The sequence below is a fragment of the Manduca sexta genome, chromosome 14 (assembly GCF_014839805.1).
Source record: "Manduca sexta isolate Smith_Timp_Sample1 chromosome 14, JHU_Msex_v1.0, whole genome shotgun sequence".
Classification (NCBI taxonomy): Eukaryota; Metazoa; Arthropoda; class Insecta; order Lepidoptera; family Sphingidae; genus Manduca; species Manduca sexta.
In genome coordinates this window covers 3,152,283-3,158,931 of record NC_051128.1, presented here as the reverse complement: position 1 = coordinate 3,158,931, position 6,649 = coordinate 3,152,283, and the positions used below count along the sequence as shown (strand labels likewise).

The window sequence follows — 6,649 nt, the reverse complement described above, 5'->3', positions numbered from 1 at the left end:
CTGATAAAAAATATAAATCGCCACTGCTCAGGAGTAATATAGTTTCCTATTAGGGATTTTTTTTAAATTAAATAGGTTTAATCTCAGGAACTACTTCCTGAGATTAGCGATTTCAAAAATCCTTCAGTTGTATATTAGTATAGATTATCAAAATTCAGAACAAATACTAAGTCAAAGAAAAAGGCAAAACTGAAACCAACGTTTACTAATCTCTAAATAGTTAATTACAAAAGAAAGTTCGTAATTAGTTTTGTGGTAAGTGACATAGAAAAACCCAATTTAAAAACTTGAATGAACATTGGGAAGTTTCTGGAATATCCAAAGTTGATGTACTGTTCTCCTAGTGAATAGGGTTTAACGTAATAAAGAACAAACAATTAATCTAAAAGGAAACTTTTAATTTACATAAACTCGGTTTATTGCGGAATAAATGTTCTACTTGTGTTCGAATAAAAAAGTCCCACTCTAATAAAATACTATCTACATTAGTTAATGATTCCTATGTTTACGCAAATGTTAGGCATTTAAATAAACCTATTTTTAAGATTTTATGGCGGTTTTTGATATTATAATTTCGTCTCCACGTCTCAAAGACTGCAGCCTTCATGGTTAAAAAAGTCCCACTCTAATACATGCCCATAAATAAATGGTAATAAAATACTATCTATATGTATTAGTTAATGATTTCTTATGTTTACGCAAATGTAAGGCATTTAAAAAAAACTATTTTTCAGATTTTATGGCGGTTTTTGCTATTATAATTTCGTCTCCACGTTTCAAAGACTGCAGCCTTCATGGTTACGGGATCTGAGGTGTTGGTCGTTCAAAAAGTCAGTTACAATGTCTACCTACATTTCTTAATTATAAATGTTTTATTTCAATGTCTAGCGTTCGCGTAAACATAAGAAATCTATCGCTTTCTTAATAAAATAATGATGAAAATTTAACTTATTAAAGATAGTTCAAAAATGAAACCTATAACAAAAAAATTAGGAAAGAAAAAGTGAAGGTCGTCAATAGAAATTATTTTTTAGACGATTCCCACAAATTACCAATTTTGAAATAGGTCATTATTTTATTAAGAGAGCGAATTATGTTCTACTACTATTTATGTTTATTTATTTTTATAACAAACAAACAAAAATAGAGTAGAAAAGACTTACTAACAGATATATTAATAAACATTGTTTTGTCTCGAAATATAATGATTATTTTGTCTATTATAATTAACCTTCAAATACAATCTAAGGGCGTTAGAAGCAGATGGTTCTAGAACATTGGATGAGGTCGGCTTGTTGCTATCTGTAAGAACCAGAGGGATAATTAAGTGTTATGGGCTAGACATTTGACATGCCGAAGTTTTGCCTGTAGTTTTCGACTTCATTGTTTATTTTCGTAATACATTAAATTGTAGTTTTCTGAAGTCAAAATTTCGGTATAAAGATAGTAACTTATACATTTTGTTATAGACGTTTTGTTATAGTTATGAACGTAAATTTGAATTTTGTTAGTTAATTTATTTTTCTGATCCGTTGATTTTAAATATACGTCATATTTTGTTGGAAGTAAGTTCATGGATACATTATAAAAATATTATAGTTTAACAAACGTCAATATTTTCTTACTTCTTATTCTTAGTACTATACTATTATAAATGTGAGAGTTTGTGAAATGTTTGTATGTTTGTTAGAAGTAAACTTAAAAACAGCTGAATGGACTTGAAGAAGAAATTACATTATTAGTGTTTTAAATACAGATTTCACCTTAGGTATCATAGTTTTGCCTTTTCCTTCTACTTTATATTTGAGAGATAGAGATTAAATATTGATTAGGATTAACCACTGATTAATTTTATATAAAAGCAGCAACTTTTATTAAAAGATAACCGACGAAAATTTACAAAACAGTCCCTTAGCCAAAAATATGAAAAGATAAGCCGTACTTCCAAGAATTCACGTTAAGTGACCTGCATGATATGGGAACCATTTTTCACGGCATAAAATTTATGAACCGGCAAAATTTTGTTATCACCCAAACGCCGCGCAATAGGTGAGCCTCAAATTGATTATACAAGAAAGGGAAAAATGCTTGTTATCTCTTGGAAGGCTCATATTTTCGTGCCCACGCTGTAGGTTAAGCCGAGGGCGTGTAGGTCATACTTTACGACACCGAAGTATTTTTTGTTCGCTATTTTATCTCAACTATTAAGGTATAGGGATCAAGTAACTTGGTGTAATGAGTTCACTTTTGTGAGATGGTCTTGGGCTAGATAAGACACTTTTTAACAATCGTTAACACTAATAAAAAATATGGCAATAGGGGCAAAAGGTCCATATAACCAGATTCCTACCGGCTTCACTTTGTGCAAAATTGATGTAGAATCTAATCTAATTGTACCCTTCGCTACCGTAGCTCATCTGTTAATTTAAGACAAGGTTTACCCGTATGCCAAAATTCATCCAAATTCGATCAGCTTCGTTTACTTAAACATAAACATGCAAGATTATATTTTTTTTAGCGATTGTCCTGTAATGTAATTCAGTCTTCTCATTGAATTACTAAATATCTAGCATAAAATCAGTGAAATTTATAAACGTTATATTATTAAAAACATCTCTGTATTATTAAATTGTATACTATAATTTTTTTGAGCTGAGGCCTTCATTGAAGAGAAATACTAAATAAATAAAATTTAACGTATAAATTGCACGACATAAGTATTTGTTTAAACGATCTTGAGTTATGGCCCATTAAACTCAGCCGACAATAAACCTGCATTTGTTGAAAACATGTTAACAACATTGCAATGTAAAATGTATTTTAAATGTTTCTAGTTTTCATTATAATTGTAAGGTCCTTGAGGATGTTTGCTTAAATTATAGTTTTAAAAGCAGTTAAGCACCGCACAGACTTCAATTTGCAACAGACATTTAGTTGCTTCAACTGATTGTGTGTTTGTCGTAATAAGTTGACGTCATTTTTTTTTTCAGGGAATGACGTGTTACCGTTTCCACCACTAGGGGGGCGAGTGGAACGGTTATGTTGGTTTCACTGGACTTACGGTCCCATGTCGGCAGTTGAGGATATAGTATCATTCGAGAGAGCATTTGACTGAGTCTCTAACCTTATTATACTCTACATAGGCATATCATCCAAAATCAGCGGTAGTTACTTCAGCGCTTATGAGACGGCCCCGGGGTATTAGTTCCACTAAGATAGCTGCGCGGCTCCCTGTGCCAGTTGACAACGTCTGTCCTGTGCCTTATATGCTCAGTCATACTGAAATCACAACAGTTGTGATTTTGAATAACCGGAAAGATATCACCTGTGGTGGACTTTCCCTAAGGCCGTATAGGCACAGGCTTGGGGTAGCTACATACTGGGGGCAGGCAATCACAAAACAACAAACGTGTACAAAAATAACACGAAAGGTGCTTGAATTATTTTGACCCGCGTATAACATCTGATAGTTAAATTAGCTTCAATAATTGCTCGGTGGCTGGTACAAGTGCGGCTAACACTACAACTCTGAAAATGTATTCCTTTTGAGAGTTTCCGTTGCGTGCGCTGCGTAAAAGGTTGAAGTTACGCAACAACCATGAATGACGGAATTGTTCCTCTTAAAAATTTTTAAAAATATGTTATATAACATAGTCCCCCTGTTGGCGACGCAAATACTTTTTAGTAAATTTAGTTTTGTTTTTTAATTATTTAAATTCCGATCCCTCGATAAAATGTTGTTTATTTATATACTTCCTTGTTACTCGAGAGTTTTTTGTCGTATGTGTATAAATATTTTTCTTATAACGCCTATTTTAATTTTAACTGGTTGAGTACTCGCTCATTGTCATCACTCTCGTTGCATCCATCTGTCTGAATGCCATAAACTCAAAAACTAGCCAACGTATTTCGATGTTTGATATTTCTGGGATGGACGTAGGCTAGATTCCTCAGGAAAATAGATAACATGAGTTTTATCCCGGAAAACTCTTTCACGCAGGCAAAGCCAGAGCGAAAGTTAGTATAAAATAAAATCCAATCGAAAAGCAAGGCAAAACCAACGAAATAGTTTATATCCATTGAAAAGGCTATATGCCGTTAAATGATCGAGTTACAGCAGACTGCAGCCGATGTAGGCCAGGAAATCTTATTGCGGCAAATTGTATCAATATCTCGGCTCCCATTTATCGAATATTAAGTTTGTCGAGGCTAAGGGACTCGTGGCAACTTTGCCTAGTGTTTTGGTTAGTATCGGCAATGTTGATGTTAGCGAGTTAACGTCTTTTCGGAGCTTAGCCTTGTTCGTGCGTTATAGTTTAAATTGATTTCGGATTTGAGTATTCTTTTCTATAAGTATCTTATTTAACAATTCCATTATAAAATTAGTCTAAAACCTAGAATAGACTTAAGACTAGACTAAAGATAGCTGAATGTGTTTGGATCTAATTTGGTGTGCAGGTAAACCAAAACGTAATATAACATACTTATATGTAGGTATTCGGGCCCCGAATAAATAAAAACACGGTGGGATTTTTGTATTAGGAAATGTTTTTATCTGGTTGTAACTGAGTAAAATCCAATAATAAATAATAAAAGTATCAAGAAGTTGCAAGTGAACTTTCTAGTATACCAAACTCTGTACCGATATGTGACGTCACACTCACCGGGATTTAAATAGAATGAACGGATGCCTCAGTGCCTGGGGTTTTTTCCTCGTAAAACTTCAACGGCATAGGGTAACCATGTTCTAGGATTTTATAAGATTTATATATGAACGATCTTAATTAAAAGTAAACGACCACTGAAATTATAAATGTATTTAATTGTTGAATAATTGCAATTGACGTGACTTTTTAAAATGTAAAGCTGTGTTCTCAACTAGCGTGAGCGGGCTTGAAAGAGGAGCAATATCGAGAACGAGTTGTATAAAAGTTATATTTGCTCCAAGGTTCGAATCCCGGGTCGGGCAAAGTGATATTGGGATTTTTTGCTGTATCAGTTCGGAGTCTAGAATTTGTGCTCGATACGGCGATAGGCTCCTAATCTTATCATATCATGAGAAGGAACACACATGGCGAAAACTGGGTACACCAGTTGCGCCTCTTCCTTTCCTTCAAGTAAGCAAGCTTGACGTTTTATATTTATAATATCTTACGATTGTAGAATAAGATGATATTAGCAATACAGATACATCATTTCTAGGTTAACATATATGATAACGTTATCACAGAGCACGATGTACACACCGAGTTTTTCATTGCTTGGCGACGGAAATAGACAATACGGTGCTTCTTTCCAGAACAAATCACTCATAGATCTACCACTTATCTATATGCTGCTTTTACCATCTACCCGCTGTCCCCTTAATCTAAGATCGAGCTCTCCAAGAATTTAATTAATATCTGACAAAACCAACTTGTGAATAACAAAATAAACTTTCTCTTTCGAAATATTGTGATTTAATATAAGTTTCTGTCAGAATATAATCAGTTTTGAATTAAAAGTTGTGTACCTTTTGTCAAGTCGGTGAGTCTCGAATGAAAAATATATTAGCATTTTGTAATTTACATTTAAACTATACAATATTATGCCATGAATATTTACGAAGTTGTCGAAATGTTCAAAAGATTTGTTATTAATCGAAACGTCATGTCTAGTGACGTCACACAATTTATTACTCTTTTCAATAAGGTTATAATTATTTTTCATAGATTGATTTGAAAACTGCGCTGTTTTTTTATTTGAGATGTCTTGAGGCGTCTTTTTCACAGTGAGGTACTTGAAGAGCGTTTCCTTACTACAACGCGATAGTTGGTTTTCATGATTCTTCTTAAAAAATAATAACCAACATTAATTTATTTATAATACTCAAACAACCTAACGATCGCTGTACACAAGGTGTAACATCCGCCATAGTGGCCAACGTAAGTGTACCGCATTCCGGGATCAGCCTGTGTATATGCAATTCCAACAGGCCGGCATAATTGTGTCGACTGCTGAAAGGTCTCATTCGACATTCTATTTGACCCTACTCCATCAATCACATGCAGTCGGGTCACTTCACTGGGCACGTATAAAAAATCCTAATGATTACTACAGCGCACAACATTAGACGGACTATGCACCATTTATCATCAGTTATAGTGAGGTTATTTGTCACGTATAAAAAAAAGTAAAATTATCACTACAGTGTACAGCTAAATGAGATAGACACTATTTAAGTCAGGAGTTAGTCAGCTTATACCAAGGTTAGCAAATAAGACTAGTCTCAGATAGCACGAGATAATACGAATATGTGTTCGTTGGCACACAATGGGCCAGTATTCCACTGATTAAATTTTATGGAATACTGCTGTCCATTGTGTGACTGTCCTGTGGACTTTTATGAATTCCACGGAAGATACGCTATCCTATTATGTAGGAATCAGCTGGGATTCGATTTTAAATTTAAAATCTATGTGACTGTTCTTCGGCTCTTCTTTGTGCCGCTGTCCACATGTAATAAATCATTTTTCACTTTCATGGGGTAAGAGAATAATTTGCGTCCAAGAATTTGGTATTTTTTTTTTAATTTCTTGCTTTGATGGTAAGCGATACGACCGGCTATAAACAGTAGAAACACCATCCAACACCTTGAATTATAAAGTAT

General features: G+C 33.8%; 1 long non-coding RNA gene across 2 annotated transcripts; it reads right to left on the bottom strand.

The window, feature by feature from the left end:
- Positions 1 to 1,074: 1,074 nt before the first annotated feature.
- Positions 1,075 to 5,661, bottom strand: LOC119189350. 2 transcript variants are annotated; one of them, XR_005112358.1, is made up of 3 exons: positions 5,513 to 5,661; positions 4,665 to 4,801; positions 1,075 to 1,302 (listed from the first exon to the last, which is right to left on the bottom strand). It is a non-coding gene; the product is annotated as an uncharacterized LOC119189350 (long non-coding RNA). The 2 variants fall into 2 exon arrangements; XR_005112359.1 differs by having other exon boundaries at positions 4,665 to 4,747.
- Positions 5,662 to 6,649: the final 988 nt, after the last annotated feature.